This window comes from Epinephelus lanceolatus, chromosome 12, assembly GCF_041903045.1.
Source record: "Epinephelus lanceolatus isolate andai-2023 chromosome 12, ASM4190304v1, whole genome shotgun sequence".
Classification (NCBI taxonomy): Eukaryota; Metazoa; Chordata; class Actinopteri; order Perciformes; family Serranidae; genus Epinephelus; species Epinephelus lanceolatus.
This window is the reverse complement of record NC_135745.1, coordinates 24,518,395-24,535,666: the sequence shown is the minus strand read 5'-3', so window position 1 is coordinate 24,535,666 and position 17,272 is coordinate 24,518,395. Positions and strand designations below refer to the sequence as shown.

General features: G+C 41.6%; 1 protein-coding gene across 1 annotated transcript in view; it reads left to right on the top strand.

Moving 5' to 3' along the window:
* The window catches only part of LOC117271534 (vertebrate ancient opsin-like), a 128,136-nt gene that overhangs the window by 14,263 nt on the left and 96,601 nt on the right, over positions 1-17,272 (top strand). The window lies entirely within an intron of this gene.

Here is a 17,272-nt window from a genome sequence, read left to right as displayed (position 1 = left end):
TTACCAGAAAGTCAGGGCTGTCAGTCCCCTAGAGCTGGGGCTTGCACTGGCTGGATTCGGGTTGCTGCAGCCACTGACAAGGGGTCTGTCTTCCTTTTCTGGGTTACTTTGCAGGGTAGACAGTTGTGCTAATGCTACAATAGCAACTCTCTCTGCAGAATTCTCCGCCACTGAATCAGGTTTTCACTTGAAGGGACGGGCAAGCACATCTGTATTTGCAGAACAGCCAATAGGAACGCCCTCTTTCTGAAATGACCTTTGATTTTCCTGTCACTTTCTAAAGCCTGAAAGCAGAGCCAAGAGGAGGTGCAGAAGTCTACTGTTCTCTCAGTCCACTTGAATTAAAACATGCTGAAAGTTTACTATAGGAATTTTCCCCAGTGACACCAGAGTAAAACTGCCTACCCCAGCTTTAAACATCTCATTATTGGTGATTTATTGAGGTTAAAATGTAACACCTTGCACCTTTAATTTTACAAACTAGTACACAGAGATATTCATTGCCCAACTATGCAGTTCTTCTCAGCTCTGTGAAGCATTTAAGCCTCTTTCAGCTCACTGCTCTGGTTGTACATCCAGCAACTGTACGGCTGTTACTGTTCTCATTAACCAGAAGAAAAGCCCAAAGCCCTTTGTATACTACCTACAGTGGTGGAAAAAAGTTTTCGGACACCCCATGCATTTGTGAAATATTGCATTAAGAACCACTCTTATGTCTTCAAGTGCAATTTCTTTTAGTACAGTCACAGCCAAAATACTAAATAAATCCTAAAAAAGCCATTAAAAACTTAAAATTGATTGGTTCCATAAAAATACATAAGAAATTTTGAGTATTGGGTCATTTTGGTACCAGTGATGAAGGTCGTTCTTTTTATTAAAAGACACAATTTTTGTTGCCAAGCTTCGTGTCTACATAAAGCCAGCACATTTGAAAGTTTTCAGACACAAAAATGGCTAAAACAAGGAACCTAACGCAGGAAACACGCCTCTACATAAAGCCAGCACATTTGAAAGTTTTCAGACACAAAAATGGCTAAAACAAGGAACCTAACGCAGGAAACACGCCTGAAGATAAAGATTCTCAGTCAGGAAGGGTACAGCTGCCGCCAGATAGCCAGGAAGTGCAGATGCAGTCCTTCAGCAGTTGGATACACTCTGCAGAAATACAGACGAACCAACAGCTTGGAAGACAAACCAAGATCTGGGCGTCCAAGGGTTTCTTCAGCAAGAAATGATCGCATCCTGATCCGCATGTGCAGGCAAAACCGCCGAATGACATCACAGGAGCTTCAGCAGCAGTGGTCAAACCAAACTGGTGTCCAGTGTTCCACCCGCACTGTACGTGGCCAACTTTTAGATCATGGATTAAGGTCCTACAAGGCTATCAAGAAGCCCCTGATCAAAGAGAGACAGAGGTTAGCCCGGCGTCGTTGGGCCCAGGCACACAAGAACTGGACAGCCAGGAATTGGAAGAAGATTTTGTGGTCAGATGAGTCCAGTTTCCAGCTTTATCTTCCTCCTACTAATGTGAGGGTACGCAGAAGGCCAGGCGAAGCATTATCTCCAGCATGTACAGTACCTACTGTCAAGCATGGTGGAGGCAGTATCATGGTTTGGGGATGCATGAGTGCTGCTGGTGTTGGTCATCTCACTGTCTGTGATGGCACATTGAAGTCTACCAAGTATTGTACCATTCTCAAAACCCACATGCTCCCTTCTGCACGTGCACTGTTCCGTCGAGGTAAAAACTGGATGTTTCAACAAGATAATGCCCCTTGCCACACATCCAAGGCCAGTAGAACTTGGCTGCAGGAGCAAAGTATCCAGGTCTTAGAGTGGCCAGCTCAATCCCTGGACATGAGCCCCATTGAAAATCTGTGGTGGATTATCAAAAGGTCTGTTTCAAAGCATAAACCAAAGAATTTAGAAGAATTAAAAGCAGTAATTCAAGAAGAATGGGACAAAATTACCCCTCAACAGTGTGAAAGGCTCGTGGGGAACATGCCAGCCAGGATTAGAGCTCTACTACGTGCCAGTGGCAGGACTACTAAATATTAATTTGATGATGTGATGGTTTATTTATTTTTTGTTCAGTTTTGAACACATTCTCTGTTATTTGTTGACTTTGATACCAACAATGTTGAGAACTGACATATTGAAACTGTCAAGAATTTAGTTTTGTTAGTTTTTCTTGTAAACAATAAACAAAAAAATATAATTTGTATTTGTTTGTATTTGTCTAATGCAGCCACACCTTTTGAAACACAAAAAAGATTTTTCCACAAATATTTCATGATAATATTTGAGATTGTGTAAAATTTTAAGGGTGTCCGAAAACTTTTTTCCACCACTGTACTAAGCACCAAACTATAGAAAGACACAGATAGTGATTATCTGGTGAACATAATGGGGCATTTAGCCGCTAAAGAACAGATAATTACATCAGGAGTTGGAAGAGACTAAAGCACAGGCAAAAGGAGAGTTAATATTGGACTAACATTGATCAGGTGCCCAGAATGAATGCTAACATTGCTCCATGTCTACTGAATATGTAAACAGGCAACTGTTCACTAACAGCTTTGCCATATTAATTGAAAATGTAGTAAAATGTCATGTTTTCTGATACAATAATGCTAAAATAAAACATAACGCTCATGGGATGGCATCATTACTTTCATGCCAGCTGTTTCAGCAGATGCTGTGTATAACACTGTGCCAGTGTAACAATATTAACTGCAGCTCAATGCATCTCAACTTAAGAACAGAAGCAGCAACACTGGAGACAGAGCTAAAGTCTATCAAAGCCTCTACATCAGGGCTGTCAAACATACGGCCCGCGGGTCATAAGGGTCCAATGTGGCCCACTCAATGAGTTTGCTCAGTGTAAAAATTGCAGAGAAGCCGTTAATATTTCAATTAAATGTACTGCTTTTCCTGTTTGTCCAAATGGACCAGTTCCTGTTTCTACACAGAGGTAAATGGGAAGCCAGTGTGTTTGGTATGCTCACAGCACCTTTCAGTGCTCAAGCAATATTATATTCAACACCACTATCAAACTCATTATGGTAAAAAAATACAACAACTTGCAACTAAGAGCAGAGAAGATAAATTAATTGTTGGCCAGTTTGAGGAAACATAAATCTGGTTTTAGTTTTAGCCCAGAGATCCGCACTGCAGCTGTGAAAGCTAGCTACCTTATTGCTAACAAAATAGCATCAGCATCAAAGACACACACTGAGCCAGAGTTTGCTCCGGTGTGACCTACGTGTACCGCTCTAGTTTGGAGAACATGAGACAGCAGTCTTCAGTCCTCTGTGAGATAATGTGCCGTTATAGTCACATATGAATCCAGTGACCTTGAAGCTGAGGCGTCACAAGTTAACGCCACCCTTCTTGATGTACTCAGATTCCTCAGCTTTATGCTTCACTTCTCTGTAGAGCTTGGGTACAGCTGTGTCGGTGAAAAAACATCAGGACGGAGTCACATACTGCCGAGTGTTTTTATGTGTAACAAAAGCCTTGGTTTTCAACAGTGCTGTATGGACGCACGTTATATTCTTAGCTCTCTCAGAGTTGGATGGTAGTTTTGTCAAGCTAAGTGTGTCCAGGGTGCATTAGCTTGGCCGTCAGCGGCTAATGCTACCTCTGGATGGTGGAGTGTGAGGAGAGCCCTCATGTTTATCGTATTCCCAGAGTATTCTCATATGACACGGCTCGCAAATCACGTGTCATATCCAAGTCCTCCAAGTCCTTTCCTCCTGTGTTAAAAATTCAAAATACGTCCAGACGTTTGATTTAAACGCACACGGCACATTTCTGATCTTTTCTGTGGTGCCTCCATCTTTGTTTTGATGATTTTCCTGCCAAATGCTGATGACTGAGACCTCTGCTGACCTCACCAGGAAAAACACATCATCAACAAAAAGCAATTTCTTCCGTTATTCTAGTACCAAAAGATACTATGTTGATTGATTTTTTCCCCCCACCCCTATCATTTACAGGTATGTTATGTTATGTTATGGTTTTACTGGTGTGGCCCACTTGAGATCAAATTGGGCTGTATGAGGTCCATGAACTAAAATGAGTTTGACCGCCCTGCTCTAGATGCTGGATACAGCTGTAAATAGGACAACAAAAAAAGCTAAAACCAATATCTCTTGCAATCTAAACACCACAAGAGACAGTGTTTTTGTCTTTATTAAGACAGGTGTTTCAGACTCCTAAACAGTGTTTGCCTCTGCAGTGAAAGATGTGTGCCCTGGGCCATTAAACATTTTCACTGGGTTCAGGCAGATCTTATAAGAGACAAAGTTCAATCAAAATAAGTAAACAGTTATATTTATGTGCAAATACGCATCATTAAATTACATTACACACACACAGATTCAATATTGTAGCACATTAACACTCCCTTATATTGTCGAGTGACTAAATCTAAAAACAATGCTTTGCCCACTCTGTTCTCCAGCTGATTTCCGGCAGTTAAACATTTTTCAGTTCAAACTTCTTTTCTCCCAGAGCTGTGAACCAGTGAACCAAAAACCTGCAGGTGCATTCAGATGGCTGTTTTACTGCAAAGCTAATTACGGTTATGAATCATAAACTGGGGTTTTATTGTGCTGAAATTACGGTTGGTGCTGTCACTGTAAGTCCATAAAGTCAGTCTCTGGGTCTTTGTCAATGGAGCTACATTCTGATGGGTCGCGCCACACACACCATTTGGTTCACACAATGATCTAAATGACTGGAATGATGTGTTAAATACTGGGCTCAAATTCTGAATGAGATGAGCCAGAGCCTGTATTTATCAAGCTTAGTTTAAACAGGTTGGCCCTTCTTTTAGGACTAGGATTAAAAGCATGAATTCAATAACTCACTCTTATCTATACTAATATGTACAAAAGCTCCAGAGGTGCCCTAAACTGCCAGGAGACACCAGGCGTACAGTCAGAGAGACACATATACACAAGAGGAAAGACCTTCACTGATCCCATTTACACCTTGAAATAAACTGCGCCAGATTGTATCCACACTGTAAACCCCAATTTGTTCACTCAACTTATTATTTTTTTTTTTTTTGCAAACAGCTTCCACTCTGAACTTTAAGTTTAGTGCAAAACAGTAACATAAACATTTTGCATACACCAGACACAATAAATGTGTCACGTGACCCTTGTCTGACAGGAATTTTATGTCAGTTTGACACAACGTTTTTTGTTTTTAAGCATTTTATTCTAATGAACATAAAAACATTGAGGACACATTTTATAACAATTTCTTTTTATTTCATTCAACTACAAACATATATTGTGGCAAACTCAGGTTTCTCGACTGCTCGAATTAGGCAAAGACATGAACTCTGAACCAGGAAGTGCTCTTTATTTTACCTCAGCACAACTTTGTCAGACACTCTAATATCCACACAGGCGGGAAATCACTAACTGTGTATACGACTTTACTGTGTCTACATGTAAAATGTCCTACCACAACATTAAAGGCGCTGTATGTAAGAATGTGGCCAAAACGGTTACTGCACTCAAATTCAAAATACTGCCACGAGTCGTGTCCGCCCCCCCCTCCCCTACAGATTCGAGGTTGCTGGATAGCGGCACGCTGGAGACTGATTTGTTTGCCCACGGGCGGCTGCCGTGGCAGGGCCGCGTCGCCACGTCCTTGATCTTCGGTTTTCCAGCGGACCATTCGAGCAAGTCTAGCTTCTCTGCTGCTAATGCTGCTGCCAGGATACAGCTGAGGAGGAGCCGGCTGCTAATGCTATGTACTGGGACACTGCTAATGCTGCTTGCCATGCTGCTGTAGCTCAGTCATAACTGTACCTGATGCTGAGACTCTACTGACTGCGTGACTGGTAGACGGCGGTGGGTGGTGCAACAGGCAAAAACACAAATTCAAAACATAAACATGATTTGCGGACCGTAAAAATTTTTTTTAAATGCAAATATTCTGGCTGTACTATTGTTGTCGGTGAGATCAGTATGTTACATGACCATTATTCCTTAGTCTCTGTGACATATTAGGATGATTTTACGACTATTTGCTTTAGATTTCTTACATATAGCTCCTTTAACTGTGACCCAGTAGAGCCACTGTGAAATACATAAACATTAATCACTGTGAAACGGGTAATGTGAGGGAATTAGAACACATTTTTACAGTGTTCTTCGGCTCATGGCCTCAAACACATTGTCTCAAGGCATGCTGGGAAACTCCACCCATTTAGCCCCAACACGCCACCATATTTTAAGCGCACTATGATAGCGTTGTTTAGTGGCCGTAAACTAATGAGGTAAAATCGGCTTTATACATTTTAGTCACATTAACTTCAAAACTGTTGACTTAACATAAAAAAGTATGTTAAGCTCACAAGGGATGAGTTTCTGTGTCAAGTGATCATAAAGTTTTTAGGGTGGTGATGGAGTCTCCTGCAACTCAGCTGGTCAAATCGCGGGCAGCTGGTTTTAGAACATAAAGCTCGTCATCTGTTTCAACAGTCAATCGGCTTGTCGTAAAGTCCGCTGGTCAAGTCAAAATGGCCACAGACGGTGTGTCCGCTTGCTGCAGCAGGTGTTCCATTCCCACCGAGTCCTATGTTTCCGTCCTCACAGTGTGCTGGTGTCGGATGGTAGGTTGCCCCAGCTGCTCACTGTATGTGCTTATGCCACCCCCCCCCCCCCCCCCCCCCACACACACTTTCTCATTGACAGATTAATTGGCGCTGGAATACAGTCCATCTGATGCTTGTTCTGTTTCTGTTTTTCTCCATTTTATCACTACTACAAATGCAACTGTAGCCAGTATCTCACTATCACTATCCTCATTCATATTTTAAGAAGCTACAAATTGCTGGAAATCAGAACAGAAGTACAGAGAGTTGTTGCATAGCGATGATACATCATGTCATGTAGTTGCATTGGTGTGAATCGGCAGGTTTTAAGAATGTTGCAGAACGGCGCATTGCAAGTAGCTGATTGTTTCAACTTGTCTCGTCGAGAATCTTTGGTCTGAACTGGGCTGTAGATATAAAAAAGTGATGCTATGTTTTTTTGCATTTAGAATTTTAACAGTGTATAATGCATCAAACCAGCAGGAAGTAGGAGTAGGAAACCTCATAAAGTCATAAAGCGTGGAGTTGTTCACTTCCACCCTGATTCCTCAGATTCTGAGAAGCGAAATAAATACATGCCCAGATTTGTTAAATATTCAGCAGTAGTTGTCTGCTGTGACTTGAGGAGGACAACAGATCATACACTGGATTTTTAGTAGCTGTGAACTGTTGCATGAGGTAACCGATGTTTGGCTTTTCACACACTGTCCGACACTTACTGACTGGAAGAATATGAGGGGAGACAGTGTGGAAGGCTCTCTCCGGGGAAGCCCCACACACACACACACACACACACACACACACACACAGTCGCACATTTTCGCAAGAGCAGGCCCCAGAGCAAATTTTCTAGCATTACAAGTCACTCAGACTCTGTGTGTGTTTGCATGGTTGTGCTCGGCCTGCTCAGCAGCCTTGTGTATGGCATTGACACAGCTGTGAGCAAATAAGAATAACATTAAATCTAAGAGCAATTTCATGATCCTCAGAGGCCTGTACTACGAAGCAGGATTTGGAGTTAGCGAGGTAACTTCAGGGTTAACTCTGGGTTTATAGTACGGGGAAGCTGGTTCTCTTTAAGGGTGGGCGGATCAATCCTAGAATAATGATACTCTCAATACTATGCTTTCATTTTTAAGATTGATTCGAGTGTCAATAGGATCGATACCAAAAAAGGGATGTGTTTCCTCTTCTTCATCGTACATATTTGTATTTCAAGAGTAAAGCTGTCTTTGCAAACACGATCTGTTGTCGTGAACACATCTAGTGCATGAGTGGTTTTACTTTCACCCAATGTCCGCAATAGGAGGACGGTAAGCTCACCCTCCCACCCCCCGCTCACTGCTGTGGGCTGATGCAGACCCTTAACTGTGCCATGAATACCACCGCGTGTGCATCCATGTGACCGTAGCTGTCTGTGGACATTCAGTGCAGATAGTGTCCAAGCCTGACTAGTTTTATCTGACGCATAAAAGCAGTGATGACTTAATGAAAGAGGAATAAACATGAGAAAGAGAACTTGGAGCTGCAACCAGAAAGACAGGAAGAGGAGAGAAACACCTCAGCATCCAGACCTTTGACAGAGACAGAGGTCAGTGGCAGAGTTTGTTCAGAGAGACTCAGACAAGTAACATCCAGGTATCAGATCTTTAGCATTGGTTAATGTTACACTGTCAAACTGTAATTCGTCATCACTCGCTGTTACTTAAGCACATTGATTACTCACCTCATAAATCATGACACACTGCTCTCCCGCACATTAAAAAAACAAACAAACCCTGTATGGCCCTGTATTACTCTGTATTGGATTGAAACCAAATTCTGTGGTATTGCCGATCCCTAGTTTTCTTTTTACTGGGATAAAACACTGTGGTAACTTATGCTGAACAACTGACCTGCTCCAGCGCAGCTTTACTTCAGAGTATCAGATCTCAACCTGTCAACACCCCGACCTCTGACCAATCAGATCACTGAAGAAAAAAGTATCCACGGACAAAAGTCTGGAGTCTCAGGTAAAAAAAACAGAATAGCCTATATATTGTTATAGGTCAGTAGAATCATTTCATTGTTCCAGGGCTCTATTTCCACTGGCTTTAAAACAGAGTGTTTAACAAATCATTTACACACTAAACACATGATTTTAGCAGGATTTTAACTTATGCAAAGTTTATTTTATCCCAAAAGTGACAGCTGACACTGATGTTATTTTTACACTCAAGAGTCTGTCACTGCAGCTCAAAATATCATGAGACACCTGTGTGGCGAGAACTTGGAAAAAATAAAGATAATATTTCATTAATAAAATAATCCACACACTGTTAATTGGCTCCTGTTATTATAAATGCAACATTTCGGTCAGACAGACCTCATCAGTCATTGACTACTTCTCCACCCTTAACTTCAGCAGCAGCTGGTGTTACTTAAAGTGTTTAATGTGACATATTCAGAGCAGTTTCATCAAGGTGTGAGAAAGAATAGTATCAGTAACATTGTTAACACTGTGCTACATTACAGAGAAATACAAAACCGTACTAATGAACCTTCATTAATATAGGCCTATATTTTATCTACAAGTGCACGTCACACACTCAGTGAGCCGCCTGTTAAGGACGCTGTCGGCAAAGCAGTAATGATTGTGCTAAGTGGCTAATGGGCATGTAGCTACTTCCATGTTTCAGATTATACATCATGTTTGTAGTCGACCAATGAAGATGAGTTTACATATCACCTTGGGTTCGTCCTTCACCTTCTCTAAATGATCCCACACTTTGGATTTCCTGCCCGACATGTTATTAACTAGCCTGTGGAATAAGCCAGATAACGAAAGATATCTTGGGTAAGTTAAACTGGTTTCCTAGTACAGGCCTCAGGTCTCTGACAAGGTCTTGTGTACAATGTTTGTCCACTGTCTTTATTATTTTGCATCCTTTTCACTTTGTTTTTCTTCTGTTGCCTCTCACACTTCATCTGTTTGCCATCTTTCCTCATCAGATAACACACACAGGTCTTTGTGCATATTAGGTGGGACGCCAGGGAAATAGTGTCTCGTTCTCTTGCTCTCTTTGTCTCTGTCAGCCTTTACCGATCTCTCTTTCTCCTCCTTCCAGAGTCTTTCTCTTATAGATCTATTACATGTCGACTGCAGCTTTGTTGTCCTCTTTTCTCATCCTTTATCCTTTCTTTGTGAAGAATTACATGTGCATTCTTTATCTTGCTGTGCTGCTCAGGGCTGTTCTCTCACTGACACTGCTGTGTAAAGTAAAGGCTATAGTTCTCTCCTGTCACATTATGTAAGGTAACACCACCTGGGACAAGTTAAAGTAGTTGAGAAACTTGTCAGCTGAAAACTGAGAGTTGAGCTCCCTTATCTAATAATGTGCTGCTCGATTGGGCCGTCCACTCAGGAAAGATTGAATCAAGTTTGGGTTCTGTTTAAGTCGCTGAGAATTCACAAATAACCAGCCGTCAGAGGTGGTCCAACAACCCCCAACTTTCACTCAGGAGGCTGGTGTTTGCTTCCCATAAGACTGCAAAGCCAAACCCTGTTCTTTTGTCCTAAACCCAACCAGGTGCGTGTGTTAGCAATACGTAACCACACGTGTTTGTTGTTGACGGAAAAAAATGTCATTTTGCAGTGTTGTACCAACTAGGGGTGTAAATCACCAGCTTCATCATGATACGATATTATATCGATTTGTTTGGATAACGATACGATGTTTGCCGATATCACAAAGTCTGTCACGATACGATTTCGATTCGATTCGATTCAGGAGCCTGCGATCGATATGACGCAATATCATATGCCCATCAAACACAATCACTTACATCAACTCACAAAAACAACTAGAACATGATTTGACCATTTTATTTCTGAGCTCTTCCAGGTATCAGGCATTTAAATTAAAAACAGTATTCTTCTGTAACAAAAAATAATAAAAATAGACCTGTTAACTAAAATGGTGACACAGATGTGCTATGTGAATTTCAAAATAAAGGTGTATCTTTAAGATGACGATATGGATTGATGTTTTCATTTTGCATCGATGTAACTGGATCGTTAATCAATGAATCGATGTATCGATGTGGATCGATGTATCGTTACACCCCAGTACCAACGTAGTGCCTTTATTTTTAAAAAGACTGTATGCAACTGTACATTTCCTGTAAAAACTATCACTGACTTTCACCAAAGGACAAAAAAGTGCTGTTATTACAAAGTAAAATATCATGATGTTGTAATAAAGTTACATGAAGTACTGTCACAATAAAGTTAAGTAAAGTACTGTTACACTACAGTTAATTAAATAACAGAATTAAATAAAGTACTGTTATATGGAAAAAATCAAAGCAGAACCACTGGTGCTGTTACTCTGAAGCACACGTCTCGTGCTGGATTGTACATATTGATGTTTTTGCTGTGAACGTGCAGTTTCAGGTCAGCAGTTGGAGGTGAAGTAAAACCATTACAGGGGCATAGTTAAACGTGACAATGTATTCACTGTGAGCTGAAAACACTCTAACAGCTCTCCAGTTCAGTTATGAATAATATTTGAAAGTCACACTGGTGCTCCATGGTAGCAAAATGTGACTAAATGGTGGCGGTCTGGAACACACCTCGCCTGCTCACACATTGTCGCCAAGGAGAGAGCGGTCTGGATGGGCGGGGAGTGCATGTGACGTATCATGCTTGTAAGTCTCTCTTTTTTTTTTTTTTTCTTTTTGTGTCTGTGAGAGGGAGAGAGCCACAGGAAAGAGCGAGACAACCAAAATGTGAAAGCCATTCTTGCGCCGGTGGCTTGAAAAAGACCTGACAATTTACACCTGATGTTCACGATATAGCCATTTTATACATCCCACGTAGAACAAGCTGCACTACGTCGAGTATAATCTATATATCGCTCACCCCTAGTATGATGCTAGTTTAGTGGGATGCAGCTCTCTATCTTTTATAGGAAATTATTGGCTTAGGTATATCAGTTCACTTTAGTTAAATGCTTGAAAGGGGCAGCTGTGGCTCAGGAGGTAGAGCTGGTCCTCGACTAATCAGAAGATCAGCGGAACAATCTGAGGCTGCTCCAGTCTACATGTCGAAGTATCCTTGAGCAAGATACCGACCCCAAAGTGCTCCCGATGGCTGTTCCATCAGTGTGTGAGTGTGTTAAAGCTGTGTAGCAGGTGGCACCTTATACGGTAGCCTTGGCCCCCAGTGTGCAAATGTGACTGGTGGTGTAAAAAGCTCTTGGAGTGGTCTGAAGATTAGAAAGGCGCTATTCAAGTGCAGTCCATTTACTTGCTCTGATGTAAAAATGTGCTCCTTGTTCACTCTAACTCTGCATCATCCCGTCCATCACATGCTTGCTGGTGGGTTTTTCATAAAAGAAACGGACAGACAGACGGAGAAGACAGGCGGACAGAGCTCTTCTCTGCTTGCTTACTCATGCTTGCAAGTGTCTGTCAGTGTTGTCATGTTTGTATGTCTCTGTGGTGAGAAATCGAGGTCTTTATCAGTGCAGAAGACAGGAGCTGTAAAAGAGGAGAGTTTGTCCTTTCACAGGCACTTCAGTCAGGGAACATCTTAAATCAGATACATGCTTCAGAGCTCTTCTGAGGATTGTTGTATAAAAGCAAAGGAACTCTGTTAATGTCAATGACGGTCAATGTGTCAATATTGGTGAAAGTTTAATGTGATATTGAATGATCACAAAAGTATTGAGTTGATGACAGTAATGCATTTATTAGAAGTGTATGATGCTATCTGCTTCATATACACATTAAATGTGCCAGAGTTAATGAAAATTAGTCTGTACACATATGCAGCATGCCACAATATGAAGTTATATCCAACGACTCTTCTGATAACAACTTTCACTGCACTGTTATCAGCAGTTTATCTCATGATACAGTGAAATCTGCTGATGATTTCAATATAATCAATGCAACTACCTTTACACACAATATGAAGATAATTAAGTTGAATACATCTTAACACTCGCCTGCCACTTTATTAGGTACACCTTGCTAGTACCAGGTTGGACCCCTTTTGCCTTCAAAACTGCCTTAATTCTCAGTGGCAAAGATTCAACAAGGTGCTGGAAACATTCCTCAGAGATTTTGGTCCATATCGACATGATAGCATCACACAGTTGCTGCAGATTTGTCGGCTGCACATCCATGATGCGAATCTCCCGTTCCAACACATCCCAAAGGTGCTCTATTGGATTGAGATCTGGTGACTGTGGAGGCCACTGGAGTACAGTGAACTCATTGTCATGTTCAAGAAACCAGTTTGAGATGATTTGAGCTTTGTGACATGGTGCGTTATCCTGCTGGAAGTAGCCATCAGAAGATGGGTACACTGTGGTCATAAAGGGATGGACACGGTCAGCTACAATACTCAGGTAGGCAGTGGTGTATAAACCATGCTCAGTTGGTACTGTGTGAAAATCCCAGTAGATCAGCAGTTTCTAAAATACTCAGACCACCCTGTCTGGCACCAACAACTATGCCACGTTCAAAGTCACTTAAATCTGAAATATATTTAGCATCATACTTGCGTTTGGCCATGTCGTTGAGCTAGTTTGCTGTCTCTGTTAAGTAGCTGTCCATTAGTCACTCACTCTACAGCAGGAAACAGCACTTCAAAGTAAAGGCCTCTGTGCTGCAAATCCACTGTACTTCAATACAAAGTGTGTTTTTTCATAAACTTGACAGGTTTGCGAGTCACTTGCGGTCCATTCAGAATGGACCTGAGACCCACTTTTGTACCACAACCCACCCGTTGGGAGCCACTGTTTTAGGAGATTTCCATTAAAACTAAATTAAGCACAGTTTGCAAATGTGTTCCCCTCTCTTTCATTTTACTTCACGTTGTTTTGTGCACACAGAATAATGAAAACAATGGTGTAAACGTTCCAAAACAAGCAAATTACTTAAAGCACGCTCACATTATATATATTTGTGTGCATGCAACAACATCTATTGCCTCAGATTTAGCGAACTGTAGTCTCAGCTCTGTTGCTCTTGCAGGCACTGTTGGGCTCCTTGGCCCTTCAACATGACGTGTTGCTCCCATGACCTCAGAAAGTTGTTTACAGATATTGTACAAGTCACGAACAAGGTTAAACCAACACTTCAACATGTAAGTCCTAGAACTGCTCGGTGTGAAATCACGTTTTCAGTGAATAACAATGAGAACGTGGGCATTCAAAACTGTACGGCTCGGGTTCAATTTCATTTATAAACTAACATCCCATTGTTTCATTTCATTTTCTTGGCACTTAAACAGCAACGTGCAAGAAATCTGAGCTCACTGACAGTGACTGATGGGATGGCATTTTCATCCCTGACAGCCACAAACAATCAAATCTGCAACATGTTATCTGGTTAATTAACGATGAATTAATTAAACAGCAGCTGTGTTGTCTCCAGCTGCCAGTGCAGGATATGTAAAACTGGCTAAACATTAAATGATCTGTCCAGCGCTTAATGCTTACTTCACTTCTTTTACAATAAACAGCTGCAAACTGCAGGGCGCGGTGAGTGTTGGTATAAGGGAGAGCATGTTGTGGTGTAGGTGGGGATCTCCTGATCCCTGGGCTGGGATTAGGAGGAATAAATTACACCTTCTCTATTCCCTTCTCTTTAAAAAGAGAGCTCTCAGCACCAGGATAAGGTCATACTTAGTTCATCAGGGCAACAGCAGAATGTATTGCTTTGTGTGGTGCAAGTTTCGTGACTTCAGCTGCTGGCGAACGGCCCAATTACACACCACAAACATCACCATCTGTTGAGTATATTATGTTGGCTTGTTTCACTGTGATATAATGCTGCAATATAAATCTGGAAATGCAGACATTTTAATGAGTTTTAACAGTGAATATAAATGTCTCCAACAAAGCTGCAGTTGTGCACAATTAAGTGTAAAAACACGTCTCCACATATTGTGTTATTAGTCAGTCCTTGAAGGCTTACTAATTGATGTGCGAGTACATCTCGCCACATTGGCTGATCATCTCTGAGAGGTTAGCACAACATACTGTATGTAGGAGGGTTTAGTGTGATTTTACAGAAGCCTCAGGTGAAACATCACCGTTTTCAAATTGCACTAAACATGGGTGCAACTTGCATTGTGGTTTACTGAGCAGGTGTGAACAGGTCACAACTTTTCCATATCTTTTCCAGGATATTTTACCCCATCTCCATGACTTAACTCAAGTAGTTATGAAATAGCATGCTTGGACATCTTTCTGACAGGAAGTGGTACAAAGTAGGGTGCAATTCCAGATGTGAAGAGGTACGCATACTTTATTAACCCACAGCTAATTCAGTCAGGACCACTTCAGTCAAAGAAAACTTTATTTCCATTTGCAGTGTTATATTTGGCTGTATGTCTCTGTTCTGGGGCCTCTTTGCCTTTTCCTCTGGCCAACGCAGAAAGCCTCTTTGACGTGTTTACTTGGAAAGCATAAGGCGGAGAGAGCTCACCTCTCTGCCCTTCCATGTGCCTACATGGAAAGCCTAAGGCAGGGAGAGCAGCAGCAAAGGAACTTTTTACCGGGAGCCGAATGATCTGCAGAGGTCTCTTCCTCTCTAAAACAAACGGACCAGGTGATTTACACCAATAGAAACACAGAATAAAGCAGTTTCACATTACAAATCAATTTTCTTCAACGTTGTTTGGCATAACCAAGCCAGGCCATTAGCCTTGCAGCAGCTAATGTATGCTCACCCTTTTGTGAAAATGGGAAAGGCCCTATCTAGAGCCAGTGTTTGGCGTGTCCATACTGGGCTACTGTAGAAACATGGGGGCTACAACATGGCAATCTCCATAAATCAGGACTTGGCCCCTATGTAGATATAAAAAGCTCATTCTAAGGTAAGAAAAACACAATGATTAGTATTTTCAGGTGATTATACAAGAAAGAAAACATATTTGTTGCCAATATATCTCCCTTAATGCTACACACTAGACCTTTAAACAAAAGCTCAAAACTTTTCAAAAACATTCTGTTAATTCCATTTCCAGTCCTGGTTTCTTATTTCATAACTTTCCAGGAATGTCATAACCAAGGAAACCCTGAAAAGGCAATTACAAAACATCACAGGAAACTCTGAAAATGGCAGTTTTTGGCACAAAGGCACGTCATAAAAAAGAAAGTTTTTCAGAGTGACTGCCTTTGACTTATCACACTTTCACATAATTTGGTGTCTAATTTGATATTTAAGATTAAATAAAAAAAAATCATGAAATTAGATTATCTGGATTTGGTTAACTGCAAATATATTGCTCTGTTGCCGGCGCATGAAGCCAATGCTTTGGTTTAAAGCATGAATCATCAGAGCTGTTAGATTTCCTGACCCAAAGACTGTCCATCCAGTATCTGTCCTTCATTTAGCCCTAACAACTAAGTCGGATCAAAATAACAGTAAAAAGCAGCATCCTGTGGTTTACTGCTTCAACACAGTGACATGGGATAAACTATATCCATGACACTCGAAATTATTTGCATAATTAAATAAGACAAAATATGCATGTGTACACACACATACACACACACACACACACACACACACACACACATCATCCCTCTCTTGTCTCAACATCTTTACCCTTGATCTGAATTCATTATGTGACTCATATGTCCCTGTGGATATCCTGCGATCCTCTCAAGTGCTACAATATTTCTCCAACATGCTGTAGGCTATGTGGCACAGAGGTAGAGCAGGAGAGAGGGAGGGAGATGAAGATATCAAGAGGAAGTGAAGGAGGAAGGGAGATGAAAGGAAGAAGAGGAGGGGACGAGGGGGAGAGCGACAGACTGTGACTGCTGGGGTCCAATTTTGAGCTGGTCCACATCAGATGAACCGACCTTGCACTGGTCGTGAGGTAATTTCAGCAGCCAAAAGCAGATTTCTTTCCGCCTCTACCCATTTGGTAATTTCGTGACCTGCTGTCATACTTCACAAAAATAGGTAGGAGTGCACTAGAGGGGAATTTCAATGCAAATTAGGTGGTGCAGTTTGGATTAAGAAATTACACTTCTCTACCTACTTTGCTGGCATCCACAAAAATACTGTAAAAAAATTTCTTATTCTCAGGCCAAATTCCATGTCTTACTTTAACCCCTACCCCTCATTTTCATGTGTCCCTTTGCCCCTTTGGAACAGAGTTTCAAGGGGTAATGGTTGAAATCTTCCCTTATAAAATGGGACAACCCTTCAAGACCCTGATACGTGATCTGATAGTCATCAATGGCGTTACGTTAACAGTCAGTCTCCTGTCAGCTAACAACAGGAAACTGAGGCTACACTTCACACAGGCTCACCAAAACTGGGCAATAGAAGATTGGAAAAACGTTGCCTGGTCTGATGAGTCTGGATTTCTGCTGCCACATTCAGATGGTAGGGTCAGAATTTGGTGTAAACAACATGAAAGCATGGATCCATCCTGCCTTGTATCAACGGTTCAGGCTGCTGGTGGTGTAATGGTGTGGGGGATATTTTCTTGGCACACTTTGGGCCCCTTAGTACCAACTGAGCATGGTTTAAACACCACAGCCTACCTGAGTATTGTTGCTGACCGTGTCCATCCCTTTATGACCACAGTGTACCCATCTTCTGATGGCTGCTTTAATTTGATTTAATGTAACA